Below are 25,186 nucleotides of genomic sequence, written 5' to 3'. Positions count from 1 at the left end.
CACTGATACTCATATTGAGTAGCCTTACTCATCAAAGATTAAATTATGTAAGTATGCAATTTTAGAAAGGTGCAAAACTCACAAGATACATACCTTTGCAGCTGCAGCACACACACACACACACTTTGTCTACACCTTTCTTCTGCTTTCTGCCAACAGCTACCCAATTTTGATTCTTTTATGAGTCACCACATAAGTAGCTCATTACTTTGGCTTTACCACTCCCTGCCTAGTCACACCATACCAACCACCTGACGCAACTGGAGGAAACCCTCCCCTTGTTTACCCTACTGAAAGCAAAGCATGCATTGGGATTAGAGTATCACAAGATACTACAAAACTGAACCTAAGAATGCTCTGCTTTGAAAGAGAAAGGCAGAAAGGAAGAGTACTGAGGAAAAGAAATGGAAGAGAAATGGGAGTAAGCATTGAGACATGAGGCCCAGCTAACAAACACAGTTTGAATAAAAATATTCATTCTTCCTCTCTTAATGGTTTATTTATGACAGATACTTTCAGTATAACATACTACTAATACTTGTTCTGCTTTCTTCCTCTTTTTTTGTTTTTTAAATGAATCAGTTCTTTAATTAGGTTCTCTATAGTAAGTTTAGAACACCAATTTGTGAGGATAAACTCCATCTGTGAGAACAAACACAGAGCAGAAGTAGCCCTGGAGCTGAGGAACAGCTTTGATCCTTCACAGAATTTGAGTCCACAGCTTTCTGATCAACCTCATGCTGCTCTGTAATCTTGTATTTCTCTTTCTCTGTGTTAAAGATCTCACCTTCCTAGTGTCTGGGCTTACGCAGCTTCTTTTTGAAGTAAGCATCAGTGAGATGTTCTGGGATTTTTCATACCACTAATGTCAATTTTGGTTGAGGTGGCAATAACAAATTTCTAGTGTGTTCTACAGAGAGGAATTCAACTGAGGGACAGAGGTCCAGTCACAAGAAGCAAACCACTCCTCAGCTGCTTCAGGAAAATGACCCTCTTGCCTCTGTGGCAACCAGTGAGGATGATGAGAATGGTCCTGGGAGTGATGCTGGCACACAGTTTCCTCACATGCTTACTGGACGGTTTCTTGCCATGGCTCAACGGCTTTCGAGGTACATCTTCAGTAGGAGATCTAGATTTTGCTAAGTTTAACCACACAGGTGCCACCATTCTTGTCACCACCAACTGGTTTTATGACAGTAGCAAGAATCCTCACCTTTTTTTTCTTTTCAATCTTGGATTTAGCTGCTGAATACTTCCTCCCGTACAAGGCCTTTCTGGAATACACAGCCGATCAAGAATATCGGCCAATTCCTCTGACTAGGACAGGGTTTCAACTGCAGTGGGGCATCCCCTTCTTAACCTTCTTACCCTTTTTAACCTTGCAGCCAGCAGCATCAACCTTCTTGCCTTCAGATTTTTTTCTCCTTAGTGTCTGGATTCTCAGTTTTTTCTTTCACCTGCCATTTTGCAAGATGGGAAAGCCTTCCTCTCAATATCATTAGGAAAAACTAAAGATTATCCCTGCTATCTGAGTAGTTTTATAAAACTCCACAATTATCCAATACTTTGTTTAGCCTTTTTGCACCTCTACTTGTTCTTTTTCTGCTATCTTCATTAGGTTTTCTGTATTGCTGCTTACAGTGATGCTGCTTTCATATAATTCAGTGCAATGCTTTCTGTATTTTCAACGTTCTGGAACTGTCCTAACAATTTAAGAATTATCAGTTGCCTGTTAACGAGCTACACTAGAAAGAGTAGTAGGTCAATAAATGGGCATGCTGCCCTTTCCTATGACAAATCTCTAACAACTCTTTTCTTAAAACTTTATAAAAACTTTTATTAGAAGTTTTCATCTTAGTATAGCACAGGGAAATATATACAAGATCTTGTGGTAGCTCACAGCGAAAAAAATGCGACAATGAATATATGTATGTTCATGTATAACTGAAAAATTGTGCTCTACACTGGAATTTGACACAACATTGTAAAATGACTATAACTCAATTTCAAAATGTTGAAAACAGGTTTCATCTTAGAATAATTTTAGACTTACAGAAAAGTTGTAAATACAATAGAATTCTTGTCTATTCTTTACCAGTTTCCTCTAATGTTAACATCTTATATAGTCATGGTACATTTGTCCGAACTAAGAAATTATCATCAGTGAAATATGATTAACTAAGCTACAGACTCTATGCAGATTCCCACTTTCCCCACTATGGTCCCTTTTCTGTTTCAGGATACCAAATGTACTTACTGTCATGACCCCTTAGTCTCCTATGATCCATATAGATAAGCAATCTTTGCTTTTCTTTCTTTTTTTTCCCCTATATCATGACAGTTTTTAAAAGCACTGGTCAGAAATTTGGTAGTGTCCTGCAGTTTGGGTTTGTCTAAGGTGTCCTCATGCCTATACAGCCATTATGAGTTTGAGGAAGAATGTCACAGAAGTAAAGGTCTTTCTTGTTGCATCATTATCAAGTGGTACAGTCCATCAACATGACTGACAACATCAACGCTGATGACTTGAATGACTTAGATAGTACCAGTGTTTTTCACTACATCCACTGTTATCAATCTGTTCAGGTTTTCTTCTTCTTCTTGAGTTTTGTTCTGATAGTATATATTTTGTTTAAAAAATTTTGCCTCATTTAGAATTTAAAACTATGTATGTTTAAACTGCACAGAATATTTTACTCTTTATTGTTAATGTCCTCTAAATCTGCAGATTTTTGGTTTTCTCAGTCCAGAGACAATATATTATTATTTTCTTTCTTAGATTTTTGGGGGATTTGGCCTATTTTGCATATCTTTTGTTTTGAGTTTTATTTTCAATTATATTTTTGGTTTTCTAATTAACTATCACTTCTTAACTCCAGTATTTATCAAAGAAGCATATTAGGATCTTGACAAGATGGACAGGGTATTGATAGATCAAAAAGTGATGTGAAGGCAAACAGAACAATGTACATGACTAAAGCAAAGGACTGGAAAAAAATGGGGGATGTAATCTGATTTAGCTAGAATACATAAAACATGCAGGATGAAAAAGTAAGAATAGATGTACACAATACTGAAAAGGTTCAAATAAAATATTCAGTAAATAGACCTCCTCAAAAAATTAAGCATAAAATTTTCATATGATCCAGCAATCCCATCTCTGAATATATTTCCCCAAAAAACTGACAGCAAGAACTTAAAAAAGATATTTGCACACAGATACTCATTGCAGCATTATTCACAATAGCCAAAAAGTAAAAATAACCCAAACATCCACTGATGGATGAATGGATAAGCAAAATGTAATATACAAATAAAATGGGGTAGTATTTATCTTTAAAAAGGAATTAAATTCTGATACTTGCTATACTCTAGATAAACCTTAAAATAATTATATTAAATAAAATAAGCAAGACACAAAATAACAAATATTATATGATTCCATACATATGAGATGCCTAAAATAGGCAAATTCACAGAGACAGAAAGGAGAAAACAGGTTACCAGAGAAGGACAGGAAAGGGGAACAGAGACCTGTTAGTAATGAGTACACAGTTTCATTTTGAGATTAAAAAAAAATTCAGGAAATGGATAGCGGTGATTTTTTAACCACAATGTGATTATACTTAATGCCACTGAACAGTACATTTTAAAATGGTTAGGACAGTAAGTTTTATGCTATGTATTCTTTACAATTTTTATAGTGGTAAATTAAAAAGCATAAAATTTAGGATCTTAGCCAATTTAAAAGTAATTCAGTGGTATTAAATACATTCTTCTTATTTTCCAGTTTATTGAGATATAACTGACACATAATATAAGTTTAAGGTGTACAGTATAATGGTCCGACTTACATATACCTTGGAACAATTACCACAAAAAGTTTAGTGACCATCCATCATCTCATAAAGATACAAAATAAAAGAAAAAAGGGGAAAAAAGTTTTTGCTACTTTTTTCCTGTGGCAAGAACTCATAGGATTTACTCTCTTAACAATGTACATATATAACATACAACAGTGTTTATTATTCATCTTACACATTATATCACTTGTACTTATAACTGGAAGTCTATACCTTTTGACCACTTTCATCCAGTTACCCCTCCCTGAACCGCCACCTCCGCTAACCACAAATCTGATCTCTCTTTCTATGAGTTTGTTTGCTTTATAAAGTATAACTGACCTACAATACTGTTACTTCCTGGTGCACAACATAGTGATTCGCTATTCCTATACATTAAAAAAAGATCACCATGATCAGTATAGTTACCATGTGTCATCTTACAAAGATATTATGTAATTATTTACTATAATCTCCATGCTGTACATTTCACTCATATGACTCATTTATTTTGTAACTAGAAGTACATACCTCTTAATCTCCCTCACCTATTTCACACACCTCTCCACCACCCTCCCCACTGGCAACTACATGTTTGTTCTCTGTATCTATGATGCTATTTATGTTCTGTTCTGTTTGTTCATTTGTTTTGATTTTTATATTCCACATAAAAGCGAAATCATACAATATTTATCTTTCTCTATCTGATTTATTTCACTTACTGTAATACCTTCTAGGTCTATCCATGTTGTCACAAATGGCAAGATTTCACTTTTCTTGTGGATAAGTAATATTTCTTCACATACATCACATCTTCTTTATCCATTCACCTATCTATGAAGACTTAGGTTGCTTCCATATCTTAGCTATTGCAAATAATGCTGCAATGAACACAGGGGTACATACACTGTTTTGAATTAGTATTTTTGTTTCCTTTGGAAAAACACCCATCAGTGGGATTGCAGGATCATATGATAGTCCTAGTTTTTATTTTTTGAGGAATCTTCATACTGTTTTCCATAGTGACTGAACCAATTTACATTCCCACCAACAGTGCACAAGAGTTCACTTTTGTCCCTGTCCTCACCAACACTTACTACTTATTGTCTTTTTGATAACAGCCATCCTAAAAGGTGTGAGATGATATCTCACTATGGTTTTGAATTATATTACCCTGATGATTAGTGATGTTAAGCATCTTTTCATGTGTCTGTTCAGCATTGGAATTTGGAGGAAAATGTCTATTCAGGTTTTCTGCCCATTTTTTACTAAGAATGATTTTTCATGTTGAGTGGTATGAGCCCTTTGTATATTTTGGATACTAACCCCTTTTCAGATATATCATGTGGAAATGTCTTTTCCCACTCAGCAGGCAGCCTTTCCATTTTGTTGATAGTTTCCTTTGCTGTGCAGAAGCTTTTAGTTTCATATTGTTCCATTTGTTTATTTTTGCTTTTGTTTCCCTTACCTGAGGAGACAGATCCAAAAAACATATTTCTAAGACCAACGTCAAAGAGCATATAGCATATGCTTTCTTCTGTAAGTTTTACGGTTTCAGGTCTTACATTCAAATCTTTAATCCATTTTGAGTTTATTTTTTAATACAATGTGGGAAAGTACTCTAGTTTGATTCTTTTGCATGTAGCTGTCCAGTTTTCCCAACACCATTTATTAAAGAGGTTGTCTTTTCACCATTGTATATAGCCCTGACTCCTTTATTGTAGATTAATTGACCATATAAATGTGGGTTGATTTCTGGGCTCTCCTTTCTGTTCCATTGATCTATGTGTCTGGTTTTGTGCAAGTACTACATTGTTTTGATTACTGTAGCTTTGTAGTATAGTTTGAAATCACGGAACATGATACCTCCAGCTCTGTTCTTCTTAAGATTGTTTTGGCTATTCAGGATCTTTTATATTTCCACACAAATTTTGGAATTATTTGTTCTAGTTTTGTGAAAAATCCAATTTGTATTTTGATAGAAACTGTACTGAATCTGCAGACTGCCTTTGGCAGTATGGTCATTTTAACAATATTAATTCTTCCAATCCATGAGCATGATAAATCTTTCTATTTCTTTGTATCATCTTTAATTTCTTTCATCAATGTCTTACAGTTTGCCAAGTATGGATCTTTTACCTCCTTAGTTAGATTTATACCTAATTACTTTATTATTTTTGATGTGATTATAAACGGAATTGTTTTAATTTCACTTTCTAATATCTCAGTTAACAGCATTAGTGTATAGTGTATAAAAACACAACAAATTTCCTTGTATTAATTTTGTACCTTGCAACTTTACCAAATTCATTTATTACTTCTAATAGCTCTTTAGTGGCATCTTTAGGATTTTCAACATCTAGTCACATATCATATGCAAACAGTGACAGTTTTACTTCTTCCTTTCCAATTTGGATGCCTTTTATTTTCATTTTCTTGTCTGAATGCTGTGGCTAGGACTTCCAATGCTATGTTGCATGAAAGTGGCGAGAGTGGGCAACCTTGTCTTGTTATTGATCTTAGAGAAAATGCTTTCAGTTTTTCACTGTTGAGTATGGTGTTGCCTGTAGTTTTCCAATATGTGGTCTTTAATATGCTGAAGTATATTCCCTCCGTACCTACTTTGTTCAAAGTCGTTATCAATAAATTGATGTTGAATTCTGTCAAAAGACTTCTTTGCATCAATTGAGATAATCATTTGATTTTTATTCTCCAATATGCTAATGTGGTATATCAAACTGTATGATATGCAGATGTGGAACCATCTTTGCATTCCTGGGATAAACCTCACTTGATCATGGTGCATGACCCTTTTCATGTATTGATGAATTCAGTTTGCTAGTATTTTCTTGAGGATGTCTGCATTCCTGTTCATCAGGGATACTGGCCTGTAATTTTTTGTGTGTGGTGTCTCTGTCTGGTTTTGGTATCAGGGTGATACTGGCCTCACAGAATAAGTCCAAAAGCTTTCCTTCCTCTTCCATTTTTGTGGAATCATTTGAGAAGAATAAGCATTAATTCTTCTTTAAATGTTTGGTAGAATTCACCATGAAGCTGTCTAGTCCTGGAGTTCTGTTTTTTGAGAGTTGTTGATTATTGATTTATTTTCATTACTAGAAATCAGTCTGTTCATAATTTTTTATTTCTTCCTGATTCAGTTTTGAGAGATTGTATGTTTCTAGGAATTTACCCATTTCTTCTAGTTGTCCATTTTATTGTCATATAATTGTTCTCTAATGATCCTTTGTATTTCTGTGGTGTTGGTTGTAACTTCTCCTATTTCATTACTGATTTTATTTGGGCCCTCTGTTTTTTTCTTGGTAAATCTGGCTATAGAGTTTTATCAATTTTGTGTTTCTTTTCAAAGAACAAGCTCTATGTTTCACTGATCATTTCTATTGTTTTTTAATCTCTATTTCTGCTGATCTTTATTCTTTCCTTCTACTAACTGGATTTTGTTTGTTCTTCCTTTTTTGTTCCTTCAGGTGTAAAGTTAAATTGTTTGAGATTTTTCTTATTTCCTAAGGTAGGCTCTTATCACTGTAAACTTCCCTGTCAGAACTGCTTTTGCTGTTTCTGATAGATGGTTGTGTTTCCATTTTCATTTGCCTCCAGGTTATTTTTTCTTAATTTCCTTTTTAATTTCTTCAGTGACCCCTTGGTTATTTAGCAGTATATTGTCTAGCCTCCATGTGTTTGTGTACTTTGCAGTTTTTTTTTCTTTATAGTTGATTTCCAGTCTCACATTTATGTGGTTGGAAAAGATGCTTGATATAACACTGATCTTAAATTTACTGAGACTTGTTTTGTGACCTAGAGTATGACCTATCCTGGAGAATGGTCCATGTGCATTGAAAATAATGTATACTTTTCTGATTTCAGATGGAATGTTCTCTCTATATATCAATTAAATCCATATCATCTACTGTGTCATTTAAGGCCAGTGTTTCCTTATTGATTTTCTGTGTGCATGATCTGTCCATTAACGGAGGTTAAAGTCTCCTACTATTACTCTGTTACTGTCAATTTCTCCCTTTACGTCTGTTAGTATTTGCTTTATGTATTTAGGTGTTCCTATGTTAGGTGCATATACATTTACAAGTATTGTATCTTTGTTGGACTGAACCCTTTATCATTATGAAATGCTCTTCATCTCTTGTTAGTCTCTATTTTAAAGTCTATTGTGTCTGATACAAGTATTGCTACATCCACTTTTTTATTTCCATTTGCATGAATATCTTTTTTCATCCCCTCACCTTCAGTCTGTGTATGTCTTTAGACCTGAAATGAGTCTCTTACAGGTAGCATATTATCTTGGTCTTTTTTTTTTTAATCCATTCAGCCACTCTATATTTTTTCACCGGAGCATTTAATCAATTTATATTTAAAGTAATTATTGAGAGCTATGTACTCATTGCCATTTTATTAATCGTATTGGGACATTTTTGGATTTTTTTATTCCTTTCTTCTTCTTTTGCTCTCGTCCCTTGTGATTTGATGACTATTTTTAGTGTTATGTTTGGATTCCTTTTTCTTTTTTATGTGTCTATTTTAAATTTTTTATTTGTAATTACCAAGAGAATAGAGCAGTCTCCCCCTCACCCGTGTGTGTGTGTGTGTGTGTGTGTGTGTGTGTGTGTGTGTGTGTGTAAGAGAGAGAGAGAGACAGAGAGAAAAACAGAAAGACAGAAAGAGAGAAATTATATTAAATTGATGTTCTCTTAAGTTCAAACATACACTAATAATTCTGCATTTTACTATCTCCTCCACATTTAAAGTTTTCAACATCACATTTTATGTCTTTTTCTCTTGTGTATCCCTTAACTACTTATTGAGGATATAGACGATTTTACTACTTTTGTCTTTTAAACTTCCTACCAGCTTTCTAAGTGGTTGATCTATTACCTGCACTGGTATTTGTCTTTACTAAGATTGTTTTCCTTTTGTTATTTTCATATTTCTAGTTGTGGTCTCTTCTTTTCTTTTTTGCTTACAGAAGTCCCTTTAACATTTCTTGGAAAGCTGTGTTATGGTGCTTTTAGCTTTTGCTTCTCTGTAAAACTTTTGATTTCTCCATCAAATCTGAATGAAAGTCTTGCCGGGCAGAGTATTCTTGGTTGTAGGTTTTCCCCTTTCATCACTTTAAATATATGGTTCTGATCCTTTCTGGCTTGTGAAGTTTCTCCTGAAAAGTCAGTTGACAGTCTTGTGGAAGTTTCCCTTATTTATAACTAATTGTGTCTCCCTTGTCTCTTTTAATATTCTCTCTTTAATTTCTGTCATTTTAATTACAATGTTTCTTGGTATGGATCTCTGGGTTGATCTTGTTTAAGATTCTCTGTGCTTTCTGGATGTGGATGTCTGTTTCCTTTGCCAGGTTAGGGAAATTTTCAGCTATTATGGCTTCAAATAAGTTCTCTGCCCTTTCTCTCTCTTCTCCTTCTGGAACCCTTATAGTATAAATGTTATTATACTTGATGTTGTCCCAGAGGTTTCTTAAACTATCCTCATTTTTAAAACTCTTTTTTTTCTTTTTTCAGTTCTGCTTGGGTGAATTCTACTACTCTGTCTTCCAGTTCACTGATCCACTCCTCTGTATCATCTAATCCACTGTCGATTCCCTCCAGTATATTTTCAATTACAGTTACTGTTTTCTTCAGCTCGGATTCATCTTTATGTTTCTTAACTCTCTGTTAAACTTCTCACTGTGCTCATCCATTCTCCCAAGTTCATTGTGCATCTTTATGGTTATTACCTAGAACTCTTTATTGGCTAGATTATCTATTTCCACTTTGTTTAGTTTTTCTTCTGGGATTTTATCATGTTCCTTTCCTTGTAACGTAATTCTCTGACACCTGATTTTGCCTAATTCTCTGTGTTTATTTATACATATTAGGTAGGTTAGTTACATTTACTGATCTTCAAGAAGTGGCCTTATGTAGGATACATCCTACGGAGCTCAGTTGCACACTTCTCTCTGGTCACTAGAGGTATATGATCTAGGGGTGCCCCATATTTGGGCTGTATGAACTTTTCTGCTGTGGCAGGGCCAACAACTGTGGGTGTGCTGGTAGGTGGGTCTGGTTCCTGGCCCAAATGGCTGCTGATGCTGCCTCATGTGAAGGCTCCTGGCTGCTGCTGGGTACTAGCATGGCTGGCTGTAAGGCTCACGGCTGGTTCCTAACTGCTGGTAGGCAGTGCCAGATCCCAGGCAGGTCAGCTGGTTGTTGGTGCTAGGGGTCTCAAGAATGGTGCTGACCTGTTGTTGAGTGGGGCCAGTGCCTGCGGGATTCCAAGGCTGATATCAGCCCACTGGTGGGTAGAGCCAGGTCCTGGGAAAGCTGGTGGGTGTATCTGGGTTCCCGTATGGTTTGCTGCTTGGCTTGGGTGTCCCAGAACTGGTATTGACTGGCTAGAGGGCAGGTAAGCTCCAGGCAGTAACAGGCTAGGGGGAAGACCCCAAAATGGTGTTGCTAGCACCAGTGCCCTCATGGTAGATTAAGCTCTCAAAAACGACTGCTGCTGGCATCTATGTCCCCAGGGAGAGTGCCAGTTGCCTCCTGCTGCTCTGGGAGGCTCTCCAAGATTAGCAAGTAGACCTGACCCAGACTTATTTCAAATTACTGCCTCTGTGCTGGCTCTTAATGCATGTGAGATTTTGTACATGCCATTTAAGAGTGAAGTCTGTTTCTGACAGCCCTCCAAGACTTTCCAATGGAAGCCCTACTGGCCTTCAAAGCCCAGTATTCTAAGGGCTCCTCTTTCCAATGGAGGAGCCCCAGGATGGGGTCCAAGGTGGGGATTGGACCCTTCGCTCCTTGGGGAGAACCTCTGCAATTCTGATTATCCTCCCATTTGTAAGTTACCTACCTAGGAGTGGGGGTCTTGACTACATTGTGTCTCTGCTCCTCTAAGTCATCGCATTGTGGTTCCTTCTTTATATCTTTGCACAAATTTGGCATTCAAATAACTGCTGGATAAATTAATGAAATGGCTAATCTTTTATAAAGTTCAAAGAGTTTACTGATGCTTATATCATTAACAATAAACCCACTTCCCTTCAAAAAACTTGATTCTGCCTTCCTGAAAACTAAGAGCAAATGTTTTATTTTTGCAAGGATCCTCAGAAAGTATCCATCTATCTCAGTTCTCACCTATGTTACAATAGGTTCTAATACTAAGAACATATGCCTGTTAAAGAATCTGTAGTGGTACATCACACACTGGTTAAAGACTTTGATGACAGTGGAATTAGATGAAAGTATAGCATGAAATTTCAAAGTCCTAAGAAAAACTATTTTGACTGAAGTGAGAAATAATAATAATAAAATAGTATTTTGTCAGTTTTATTAATTTAGAAACTCAATTTATGGGAAAAAATGCTTAACAAAATAAAAAGTAGTGAAAAAATATAAATAAATATAAGGTATTGAACTTACAGAGTCGAAAACCTTTCATAACTTTAAAACAGGTAAGGGGAATAGCTGTTTTCTTCTGAACTATATTTTCTAATCATTTTGATATGAATAAATGTTTATTTTTCTACTTGTTTTCTTATCTAGTGTAATTCAGCTCTCAAAATGGAATTTCTCTACACTGACCAACACAGATAATATCCAAACATTGACCCCAGGCTCAGAGTCCTGTATGTCACAGAATACTATTTCTTGCTCCTTTGCTATAATTTTCTTGGTACTAAGAAGCCTTAAGAAAAATGGTTACGTTGTTACCTGCATGCAATTTCTCTCCTCTCCTCAAAGCAATCAATAGCTATTTATTAAACACATAGCCAAGCACTGTGCTTGAGCACCAAGGAAACTAACAAATTAAATTATGATCCTTCTGTAATTTTTAAAAAATTTAGTCTATTGTTATTTTCCTTGATGCTCACATTATCTTTACTCACCTAAGAACCTTCAACAACCACAGGTTTGATCTGTTAAACATATTGCACATCCAACCACTTCTCTCCACATCCACTTCCATTGCTTGGTTCAAACCACTGAACTCTTTAACAGAGCTGTTATAATAACTAACTAGCTAACAAACTAACAGATCTCTACTTTCACTCTTGTTTAGGTGTAGGCTAGTACGTGAGCCTTCTAAACCTAGACTGTCATTTCAATATTTTTTACTTAAGCATAAAAAGTTTATCATGATAATTTTCAAATATTAAAAAAGAATCTGATGAAAACACATATTCCTCCCACCCAGACTTAACAATTATTAAGAGTTTGTCACCACTGCTTTTTTTAATGAGATATAATTGATATATGATATTACATTAGTTTCAGTTGTACAGCATAGTGATTCAATATTTATGTACGTTGTGAAATGATCAGGGCCTCCTTGGCTTTTATTGAAAGCAATTAATTGGAAGTCATCTAACTTCCAAAACGACCTGTAGCCAGATATAAGCATGACTTAGTTTCCGATTTTCTGGGAACTATACAAAACGGCTTTCAAAAAATTATCTTATGAATATTAATTACAGGTTATTCTTTCACCTAGAGAAAGTTTCTTTAACCAAATCACTAAAAGAAGATGGGAAATTTTTAAGATGTTCTTAAATTTCAATATACCTCTAGTAAAACAGCATTTGACTTTATTTTGAAATAATTATAGAATCTAAGCAATTTGAAAAGCGTACAGAAGAGGCTTCTTGTACTCTTCACTCATTTTCTCCCAATGGTTACTACAGTACAATATCAAAACCAGAAAACTGACATTGGTACAATGTGTATAGCTCTGTGTCATTTTATCACTTGTATATGTTTGTGTAATCACCATCTAAAACAAGAAATAAAATTATTTCATTACTATAAAAATGTTGCTCACGCTACATCTTTATAGTTCTACCCAACTCCCTCCTCCATCTCAATCCCCTGGCAATCAGTAATTTGTTCCTAATTTGACCTCCGTAATTTTGTTATTTTGAGAATGCTATATAAATGAAATCATATACTATGAGTTTTTGTGAGATTGACTTTTTTCCCACAGCATAATGCCTTTAAGATCCATCCACATTGTTCAGTGTACCAAAAGTTTATTACTTTTCATTGCTGAGTATGCCATGGTGTATATGTAGCAGTCTGTATAACCATTCACTTACTGTAAGACATTGTGTCAGATATGTGGTTTGACTTGCAGTTTAATTCCATTGTGGTACAAGAACAAACTCTTTATGATTTCAATTCTTTAAAATTTTTTCAGGTTGTAAAATTATAGATTTACAGAACATAAATGTTCTATTAATGTTGACTAGATTCTGTCGGTTGACAGTACATCCTTGCTGATTTTCTGTCTAGTTGTTCTGTCAACTGTTGAGAGAAGGCTGTTGAAGTCTATTAATTAAAATTGCAAATTTGTTTATTTCTCTTTTCAGTTCTATCAGTTTTGCTTCACATTTTTGCAACTCTGCTGGGATGCATACACATTTAAAATTGCTAAGACTTCTTGATGGATCAATGCTATTACTATTCTGTAATGTCCCTCTCTATTCTGGGTGTTTTTTGTTTGTTTGTTTGTTTGTTTGTTGCTCTGAAGTTTACTTTATCTGACATTAATATACTCATTTCTACTTTATTTTGATTAATGTTTGCATGGTATAGCTTTTCTTTCAACTACTTTTTTCAAACTACCTATATTATTATATTTGAAATAAGTTCTTATAGATACCATAAAATAGTTGATTTTTTACACACTCTGCCAGTATCTCTTTTAATTGGTGTACCTACACCATTTACATTTAATGCCATTATTTACATAACATGGCTTACATCTGCCATTTTATTTTTTATTTTCTGTTTGTCCTCTCTGTTTTACATTTCCTTATTTGCTCTTTTCCTGCCTTTCTGTAGGTTACTCAAATATTTTTTAGACTTCCATTTTTTTTATTTATTTATAGTGCTTTTGAGTATATTTTCTAAATAGGCTTTGTACTGGTTGCTCTAAGTATTACATCATATGTACCTAACATCACGGTCAACTAGTGTCAACATTCATCCAATTTGAGTGAAACGTAGGAACTTTGCCTCCCTTTATGTTCCTTTAGCTTCCTCCACTTGTAATATACTTATATTTTAAATATTTCCTCTATACGTTGAGAACCACATCAGAAAGTGTGTTACAAGTTTTGCTTCAATTGTCAAACAATCAAAAGGGAACTTTACTGTATTTACCTGCTTTTACTTTCTGTTGTTCTTTCTTCCTCCCTAATATTCCTGTTTTCCCTCTTTTAACAGTTCCTTTCTGTTTAGAGAACTTCTTTTAGTCATTCATATAGGGTAGATCTGCTAATGACAAATTCAGATGTGTTTCCTAACACCAACAATTAATTCTCCAAAACCAGGACCAAGTGTTCAACAATTCAATTCTGACATTAACGAATTGGCGTTAGTGCAGATGCCACAGGTTAAGACTGCCCCTCACGTCAAATGCCAGTCACAGGTCTTGAGTCTCCAGCCTACTCACACTTTTGAAGGACCTGACTACAAATTCAGGGGTTCCTAAGACCTCCCCCTGCAACAAGTACAATAATTTGCTAGATTGGCTCATGTAACTCAAGAAAATACTGTCCTTGTATTTACTGGTTATTGTAAAAGACACAACTCAGAAACTGCCAAATGGAAGAGAAAAATAGAGTAAGATATGCAAGGGGGAGAGTCATGGAACTTCCATGCCCTCTGCAGGTGTGCCACCCTCCCAGCAAGCTAATGTGTTCCCCAACCTGTAAGCTCTCTGAATCTCATTGTTCAAGAGATTTTATAGAGCTCAACTGCTAGCTCCTTGTCACCATTTTGGAGGTCAATGTGTGGGGCTGAAAGTGCCAACTTATAATCACTTCATCTCTCTGGTGACCATCCCCATCCTGAAGCTGTCTAGAGCCCTCACCTTGCATTATCTGAGTAGCATAAACTCAGGTGTGATAGAAAGGGATTCATTATGAATAATCAAAGACATTCCCTATCACTCAGGAAAATTCAAGGCTTTTAAGAGTTTCACGCCGGAATTGGGAAAAAATACTAAATATATTTTTGTATGATACCACACAAATCTTAGTATTCTTCTATCTGAGAATATCTTAATTTCTCCTTCATTCCTGACAGACATAGAATTCTGAGTTGACAGTTCTTTACTTGATTCACTTGAAAAATGTTATGTCACTTTCTATGGCCTCCATAGCTTCTGATGAGAAATCTGCTATCGCTCAAAAAAATATTCTCCTATAGATTAGGTGTCATTTCTCTCTTGCTGCTTTCAAGACTCTTTAGCTTTAAGAAATTGTGCCTTGGCAGATACCTTTGGCTTTAGCCTTTCTAGAATTCACTCAGCTTCTTGAATCTGTAAGTTTGTATAAACTTTCTCCACATTTGGGATTTTTTCACTATTATTTTTGAATACCTCTATAGTCCACTTTCTCTTCTTTCAGCACTGTGATGATCTGAATGCTAAATCTTTTACATATTTCTACAGGTATCTGAAGCTCTATTCGTTTGTTTGTTTTGGTCTGTTCCCTTTCAGTTGTTGAGACTAGCTAATTTCTATTTTTCTATCATCATGTTCATGGATTCTTTTCTCTGTCCCTTCTACGCTGCTGCTGAGTCCATCATTGAGGTTTCTTTTTTTTCAGTTATTGTAATTTTTGGTTCTAAAATTCCCATTTAGTTTTCCTTCATATCTTCTGTTTCCTTACTGAGACGATCTATTTTTCATTTGTTTCAAGTGTTTGTAAGTGTTCATTAAAGTATTTTTATGACAGCTGCTTTAAAATAATTTTGTCAGATAATTTTAACATCTGTGTCATTTTGATGTTGGCATCTGTTAACTACCTTTTTGGATTCAAGTTAAGATTTTCCTGGTTCTTGGTATTATGATTAATATTCAATTGAAGCCTACTAATTTAAAATATTATGTATAAAACTTGAGATCTTAGTCAAATCTTCTATTTTAGCATGACTCCTCTGATACTGCTCTGGCAGGGGAAGAAAAGTACTGCCAAATATATCACCCGATGAGGGTGAAAGTCCAATTTCCCTACTCAGTCTCCATGGACGCTCTCAAGAGAGGGGATCCTTGCTACTGATGAGCAGAGGCAGAAGTGCAGGCTTCCCACTAGGCCTCTACTGATACTGCTCTGATTGGAGGGGCAGGTCGGCCTCATTACTGCTCCCTGTGTTGCCTTCACTGACACCATGAGTGGTGGTCTCATTAGTGGTGGGTGGTGGTAAAAGCCCTGAAACCACTGACACCAATAGGCCTCCTCTGACACCACTCCTGTTTAGAAGAAAGGTGCCTCCTTAAAGTCAGGTGAGGGTAGAAAACCAGGTTCTCCATATGGCTTTGAATGACAGCAAGGGGTGGAAGGGGATTGATTCATCACCACGCATGACTTCAGTGAAACTGGTGACTTTCTATTCAGCCATCTCTGGCACCACCACAGTAGGGTACAGGTGCAACTACAGTTATTCTTCTGTGGTGTCTGGGCAAAGTAGAGTGGTTATTATCTAAAAGTTTCTTGTCTTGGTAGGCTCCCCTTTCCCTTTCTCTTTCCCTTTCCCTTTCCCTTTCCTAGTGAGAGCATGCTTTTCTTGCATTTTTTCCCCTCATCTGTACCAACTGGCACTGCTGGATTGCTGACTTCTGCAACACCCAATCTTGGATATTCAAATCAACAAAGAACCAAAGATCTTACTACCATGTTACTCCTGAAGTCCCTTTATCCTTTTTTTTTAATTATTATTGAAATATAGTCGATTTACAACGTTAATTTCTTGTGTAGAGCATAGTGATTCAGTTATACATATATATATATATCCATCTATATATTCTTTTTCATATTGTTTCATTATAGGCCATTACAAGGTATTTATTGAATATAGTTCCCTCTGCTATACATTAGGACCTTGTTATTTATCTATTTTATATACAGTATTTAGTATCTGCAAGTCCCGGACTCCCAATTTATCTCTCCCCACCCCCTTTCCCCCTGTAACCATAAGTTTTTTTTTTCCTATGTGAGTCTGTTTCTGTTTTGTAAATAAGTTCATTTGTGTCATTTTTTTAGATTCCACATATGAGTGATATCATACAGTGTTTTTCTTTCTCTTTCTGGCTTACTTCACTTAGCATGACAATCTCCAAGTCCATCCATAGCGCTGCAAATGGCATTTTTAATGGCTAAGTGGTATTCCATTGTATAAATATACCACAACTTCTTTATCCAGTCATCTATCAATGGACATTTAGGTTGCTTCCATGTCTTGACTATTGTAAATAGTGCTGCTATGAATATTGGGGTACATGTATCTTTTTGAATTAGCTTACTCCAGATAGATGTCCAGGAGTGGTATTGCTGGATAATAGGGTAAGTTTATTTTCAGTTTTTTAAGGAATACTGTTTTCCATAATGACGGCAGCAAACTACATTCCCACCAAAGTGCAGGAGGATTCACTTTTCTCCACAACTTCTTCAGCATTTATCATTTATGGTCATGTCCCTCTATCTTTAAGAATCCCTTTATTAGTCTGCCTTTAAGAATTTTCTTATTTAAAAAAAATAAAGGATGTCCAGGGACTTTAGCTGTAGTTAATGAGGGGAATAAGGAAAAGTACTTCTATTCCACTCTTCTGGAAGCATAAGTGAAAATGATATTTGTAATTATATATATTTTTAAAATTTTCTCAGCCTTTCAATATATTTTAATCAAAATCTTCAAGCTACTAGTTCAATTTATGAAAAATGGGTGCTGTTATCAATTTCATTTGATAACACTAACACTTGTCAAATAAGTTAAATTGGATTTACTTTCTATCAGAAAAGGCCTGAATTTATTTTTTAATTTAAATAAAGGTGTTAATATTTGTCTCGATGACAATCAACTGTTTAATAAATTTTGAGGTAAGGCTGTGAGAAGAGAGAGGGGGAGGAAAAGAGGGGACAGAGAGGATGGAATGCTGAGGAAGTGTGCTGCCTTGACATAATTTCATGTGACATTTAAATGCCATACAATTCCTAAGACAAAAGGTGCTCAAATCTGACTTCTTGCAGCATTTGATGTAACTTTCAGGTCAGTAAAAACAGAACTAAAAGTTATCCATCCTCTTTAAGTTCTTAAGCCTTGTTAACTCTGCACCTTAAGCAACACCATTCCTCCAAGATTTCAACCTAGACTTCTCTCATTGCTAATACTGAAATTCTGAGAAAGAAGCACATACTGAAGTAATCGTCATTAGCAGAGAAGTAATCTGTGTCACAGGCTTGAACTGCACCATTTCTGAACACTTGAACATTTCTCTTAGCAAAAAAGTTGGCGATAAGGATATCCTACAACCTGAAATATTGCACGAAGGCTTCTAATTTCTTACAATGCATCTATCATTTAGATGTAAAGTAATATCCCCATCTGCTAGACTTGGGAATATAGTTTAGCTTTATATTTTTCAATATTTAAGGGGACTATGTTATCAAGTCCTCCTGCAATGTGAAAGTAGTACAAGCTGTGACTCTCACACCTATTTTAAAAATTAGGATTATTGTAGAAAACTTCTCACATCAAACAAAGCCATAATTTCTAAGAATAACAACACTGCTTTTTAAGACTAGTTTATACTGGATCAAAACATTTTTCTACCTACCCAAATTCTAAAGGTCATATTATGCTATTTCTCAAAAAAAAAAGTTTCTGGTATAATAGGCATGAAGTCACCATTCAATGCAAAAGTGACTCCTGATATGTGAATGTCATAAATGAAAGATCATATGCCATAAAGCGATTGTCTACTGAGAGCTTCCACTACCAATCACATTAAACTTGTAGACTGATTTTAAGCAACCAACAAAACTATTTCACTAGTCAGAAGTCTGAGGAAGTATTTGTATTCAGAATTTATATTAACTGTTTAAAACTATTTACAGGTTGAGATATCCCCAAAGAGAATAATGGTCTAAAGAAAGGTACCATTTGGCAATGCAGTGACAGGATATATAATTAACAAATACTTGTAGGGAATTATTGTGCAAAACTCAGGTTGAACTCATAAGGGAAAAGTACTATTAAGTAGACATCAAATATGTATCCAGATACGAAATACTCAGTCTGCTACAAAGCCTATAGTCTTGTGAATATGAGTATTCCTCTTCTTAAATTGTTACTAATTCCACTCAATCCTTGGTTACTCTATAAAATATTGATATATTGGGCTCCCATTCTTATCCCTCCCATTAATTAGGTACTGCAGCCTTTAGTCAATTACATGAATGTTTGCCTCTAAAGAGAGATCAAAGAAAGGTATGGCAGCAAGAAATATGCTAGCCCCCTGTAACAGAATCCCATGTGAAACAATATGCAATAAAAGCAAATAACACTAGTTATTACTCCTGTTCTGAAGGACTCTACAAAAGCACTATCACAATCAACAAAGCCATACTTGTATAATTCTACAAACAGGTTATTTTTTAAATTACATTTTTTTCTGTATTAATATATACCTTTATTGCTTTCTTAAAAAAATACTTTCAGATAGCAAGTATTTTAGATATTAAAATAGCACTGCTTTTTAAGGAAAAACTGACAAATGCTTTTGGAACCCAATTCTGGTAGAAAAATGGTAAGTAATAAATATAAGGAAAAACAAAGACTTAGTAACAAAATACATTTTCATAGTTCTGTACAAAACAATATTTTGATGAAAAATGTTTTAAAAGGTAATACTGACTAAGATAGCAGTCACAAGTGTACTATCATGATGTGAAAGTCCAAGAATATATATTTTTTAATGTTTAGGGTTAATTCTTTTACTCAACAAAATTTGTTCTTATTGTCTGTCTCCTATATTTATTTTTTTAATTGAAGTATAGCTGATTTACAATGTTGTGTTAGTTTCAGATGCAGAGCAAAGTGATTCAGTCACACGTGATATATATAAATACATATATGAACATTTAAAAAATATGACTAATCAAAAATAAAAGCACTCAAATAAAATGAACATAAACTCATAGAACTAATAAGTGATTTTTAGTAAGGTTGCAAGAGAACTACAAATCCAGAAGACCTAAATAAATGGGGAGAAATCTAGGTTCATAATTTTTTTTTCACATTATTTTTTACTGAAGTCTAGTCAGTTTACAACATTGTGTCAATTTCTGGTGTACAGCACAATATTTCAGTCATACATATACATACATATATTTATTTTCATGTTCTTTTTCATTGTAGGTTACTACAAGATATTGAAAATAGTTCCCTGTGCTATACAGTATAAACTTGTTGTTTATCTATTTTATATATAGTAGCTAGCATATAACTTTCAAACTCCCAGTTTATCCCTTCCCATTCCCTTCACCCCCTGGTAAGGGTTCATAATTTGGCAGCTCAGTATTGTTATCAACCCTCCCTAAATTGATCTACAGATTCAAAGTAATATCCATCAAATTCCCATCAGGCTTTTTCATAGATAACAATAAACGAGTTTTCACAAATCCACAGAAATGTGTATTCCCACCAAGTAAAATTTTCTGATCTTGATTTAACCTTCACGTCTTTTCTACCATATTTATGCTCTGCATGTTCAATATGATTACTTAATTTATGTGCAAAGCCATGGTAATTTTTAGTGCCCTATTTAGAGATATAAATACAACATTTTGGGTAGCTTTCTCATTAGACCCTTGTTTTGATTGTGTACAATTTCATGAAAACAAAAAGAGAACAAATCAAAAGCATAAGCTTTCATATTTTACAAGAACTATGCTACTGGTAGAAAATACATGTATGACAAATGTTTGCTGAGTAAACACATATAACCATAAATGAACTTGAGACACATTCCAGGAAGTTGGGATGATGTAAGAGAAAGAAAAATTTCCATAGTCATTTTCTATATAAACTTCTATACTCAAAAAATCTTTATGATCCCACTGCACACAGAAAAAAGTTTAAACCTATTAATGAAGTGTTAAGAGCCATAAACAATTGGCCCCAACTACCTGTGCCTTCTCTTCTAGTATGACCTAACATCCCTTCAAACCCAAAATAAATACTAAGCTTCAAAGAACTTAACATCTTATCTCAGGACTTTGCTAAAGCAGTACAAATGCCTTTTCTCTTTAGCACTTATCTTCCAGTTACTCTTGCTGTATAATAAACCAACCCAAAATGTAGTAGCTTAAATTAAGCACCATTTTATTTTGCTCATGGAGTCTGTGGATCAGGAATTTGGCAGTGCAGGGGCAGAACACTGTTCTCATTCACTGAACAAATATCAACAGAGAAGATTATCTAAGATAAACAGATTAAGATTAGCTATTTCTGGAGAGAGGTGTTACTGATGGAAGAGGGGGTATTTAAATGGAAATTTAATAATTTAACATTTAAATTTACTTTAAATTGACTGGCATGACTTAAAATCTGTTTTTAAAAATGTGTTTTAACTACATTAATCTGTTTTGTTTAAATAATTAAATGTTTTATTGAATAAAACTATCCTGACAACAAAAGCTATTTTTTAAGCAGCTGGGCTGGAAATGCTTCATTTTGAAAATAACTAATTGTTTCTTTTAATTCTGCTTTAAAACAAATGTCCCACATTTTGCACCTGGATAAAATAGCTCAGATTTAACAAACACTTCAAAGAAAAACATTCAGAAAATGGCAGGTATGAGATGAAGGCATTTAGTTGTTGGTATGGTGGGTTTTCCACCCCACTCACTCATCTATATGTAAAGGTCATGCTAAATAAAAACAAGAACAGACATGAAATGAGAGGATAAATAACCAAATAAGGATAAAGGCAGAACTGGAGCAATTACCTAATGTATTAAATTCACAATCACACATGACTAAAACCTTCTGGAATTGGGGTGAAATCATTAAAGAAACACTAGTCAGCACTCCTAGACAACTAAAAGGTTCCTCCCAACTTTCTATGCTAAAGGTTGACATGCATCTTCCTTACAGGAGAACACATTTATGTGTTATCATCAAATCTAATGTTCTGATATACATGATCTCTAACCTTCAAGGATTCAATATTTGAAAACATCTTTTTCAGCTATGTATACACACACAATACTTAACATCTCTGAACACGTCCATAATATAGCCAAATAATCCACTTCTAAAGCGCTTCTGTAATGCTAGCCAGAAAATCCCTTAGCATTTCTTTGCTCAGCTAGCCCTCTCGCTGCATCTTTCTTCCACTGATTAGGCAGAAGGACCATGAGATTCTATACATCCATTGACACCTTTCACTGATATACCTTTCCTTCCAAGAAACAGCACACCTAACAGAGCTTTGAAAACAGTAAAGTGCTATCCAAACATTGTATTGCACACAGCTTACTTTCTTGGCTATAAGAAAAATTCCCATTCAAACAATTCTTTATAGATCACAAAGTATACAACAGGTAATTAGTTAATCAAACAAGTGAGTTAAAGTAAAGAATTATTAAAAAATGATAAATTTCTGACTTTTTAACTTAAAAAATAAATGTACATCATTTTATTACATAAAAGAAATATTATTTGCAAGATGTTCTTTCTGTTGTCTCATCATAATATAAACTGAATTTTGAATATAATATAAAATAAGGATTGGACAGCTCTGGCTATCACAGAAGTAAATGCTAGTTTTGGAGGTAATTTCAATTCCTCCTCTTCTTCATACTTAGATCCTCTATTTCTGTCACTATACGTAAGATATTTATATCATCCATAATTTCATTTTCCAACTAATCACCAACATCAATTATTACATATCACCTTCACTAAAATATGAGAACATGTAATTTTATAGACATCAGTTGATAAACTATTTTCAGTTTCTTCTTGCAGTTTATTATTTCTTGTAGCACTATCAAACTCACTCCTTGATTTTGTTTAAGAATTAGTAAAAACTGGCTGGGAACTTTGTTTCATTTGTAAACACTATCTTTAATGCTGATGACTTATAAAAGGTGCAGAAAACCTAGAATCTAGGGTTCAATTTATTCCAAAACAACTTAAAATTTTTCACCATTCTTGAATCCTTTGATCCATGTGCTGAATTAAGGATATTATATTAAATGTATTAATTTTTTTAAAACCCCTAAGTATTGTCTTAATTTCCTCACTATTGAGATCTGAAGTATAACTGAGTAATACACAAATATGGCATCAAAGTCAAAGTACACCATAAGACAGATAATAAGTATGAACCAAGAACATGGTAGATACTAGCAGAGGAAAGCAAAGAAAGTTCCACAGGTACAGCAGGATTAGCATAAGTGCTAAATGAAAAGCAAGAAGGAAGAGAAAAGAATAGTCTGATCAAAGGCATATAGAAAATTCATGCTATAATGCATTTTTGGAAAAGAAAACCAGCTTAACATGGTTGGAATACAAAATATGTGGAAAGAGACAGAAGAGGATGATAGTACCAGATGAGGCTTTCTTAGAAAGATAACTTGTACCCAAATAAAAAAAGACTGTCTCCCATGATAGAGAGAATGAATTTCATTCTGCAAATAGTGGGATATCACCAGAGCTTTCGGGAAAAGGCAAGAGTGACCAAATCAGGCGGGTATTCAGGAAGAATAACTCAGGCAATACTGAAATGTAAGCAGTGGTAAAGTAACAAAGACTGGATGGGAAACTGTTATAATTACCAAGAACAAATACGATAACAGCATTAAACATAAGCAGTAGAGGCCAAGACAGACCATATTCTGGGCCATGTAAAAGGCATTTGATAAATTAAAAATGATTTAAATCACACAAAACTGTGTTCTCTGACTATACTGAAATTAAACTCAAAAACTTTAAATAAAAGAAACACTGTCTACAAAATCCCAAAATATTAAGAAGCACAATTCTAGATAACCCATGCATCAGATAAAAATTTAAAAGTAAATCTGAAGGTAGTTTGAACTGGATTCAAATGAAAACAAAATTTATTAAAGTCTGTGAAATGCAGTTAAAGCAATACCTGGGGATTAATTTATAGCACTAAATGCCTTTTATTAGAAAAGAATAAAGATCTCAAATCAATGACTTCAATTTCCACCATAAGAAATCAAAAAAGAAGAGCAAATTAAACCAAAGTAAGCAGAAGAAGAAAAACAATAAAGATGAGAATGGAAATCAATGAAACTGACAACAGAAAAGCAGTGGAGAAAATCAATGAAACCAAAAGCTGGTTCACTGAAAGAATCAATAAAATTGACAGACTGATCAGAAAAAAAGTTTTATAGATTTAGATTTTAAATTTAGACCCATGATCTATTTGGAGTTCTTGAGATATGAATCTTCATCTGTTAATATGGCTACCTAATGTGCTGGCATCATTTGTTGAAAAAGCTATCCTTTTTCCAGAACTATCTTTATACCTTTGTCAAAAAATCAGTTTTACACACACTCACACACACATACAGCACACACACAGGGTGAGGTCTATGTTTGAATTATTTCTTCTGTTCTATTGGAGAATTAGTATTGTTTCATTATCTATCTTGACTCCAATATTAAACTATTTTGATCACTGTAGCTTAACAATATGCCTTCAAGTCAATGAGTATAAGTCTCCAACTTTGTTCTTACTTGTCAAAGTTATCTTCCCGTTCTAGGTCTTTCACATTTCCATAAGAATTTGAATTCCAGTAGTTTATTGCTAGTATTCAAAACCAATTAAATTCTATATACTGATCTTATATTCTGCAACTTCCCTGAACTCATTTACATTAGTTCTAAGAGTGTTTGGAGACTCCTTAGGATATTTACATACTGTTCTTTTTAATCTACTCATTTCTGTATTTTATCTTTTTCCCCCCTTACCATGAAATAGTTTATTTTCTTGTCATCTTCCAGTTTACTAATTCTCTCTTCAGCAATGCCTAAAATGTTGTTAAGTCAATCTTCTGAGTTACTTAGTTATTGTATTTTTTCAGTTCTTGAATTTCATTTGGTTCTTTTATTAGTTTCTAATACTGTGCCAAAATATTAAATTTTTTATTTTCCCTAAATATATTAAAGCACAGTCTTGTCTGATAGTGCCATTATCTGAATACCTTGTGAGTCTGTTTCTACTACTATTTCTCTTAGTTTTTTGTCACATTGTCCTTGAATTGATTACTTTTGATTGAATGCTGAACACTGTATTTTTCTTTAAGGTGTAAATAATTTGAGACTGTGAATGATGTTAACTTCCTCCAAAGTGAATTTATGTGTTCTTTTAGCAGGCAGCTAGCCTAAAGACTAAGAATAGTAGATAACCTTAATTTAATCAGGAGTTAAAATAATTTAAGGGTTGGTTTCAGTCCCTGTGACAGCTGATCTATTTCTAATTTACCCATGTATATACAATGT

At 34.3% G+C, this 25,186-nt stretch overlaps 1 protein-coding gene and 1 pseudogene across 4 annotated transcripts in view; both read right to left on the bottom strand.

Moving 5' to 3' along the window:
• Positions 1-25,186, bottom strand: part of SBF2 (SET binding factor 2) — a 382,671-nt gene that overhangs the window by 269,283 nt on the left and 88,202 nt on the right. The gene's annotated exons all lie outside the window — the stretch shown is intronic.
• LOC141578859 (large ribosomal subunit protein eL6 pseudogene) lies at positions 611-23,668 on the bottom strand (annotated as a pseudogene).

This window comes from Camelus bactrianus, chromosome 10, assembly GCF_048773025.1.
Source record: "Camelus bactrianus isolate YW-2024 breed Bactrian camel chromosome 10, ASM4877302v1, whole genome shotgun sequence".
Lineage (NCBI taxonomy): Eukaryota > Metazoa > Chordata > Mammalia > Artiodactyla > Camelidae > Camelus > Camelus bactrianus.
This window is presented reverse-complemented; position numbering and strand designations above follow the sequence as displayed.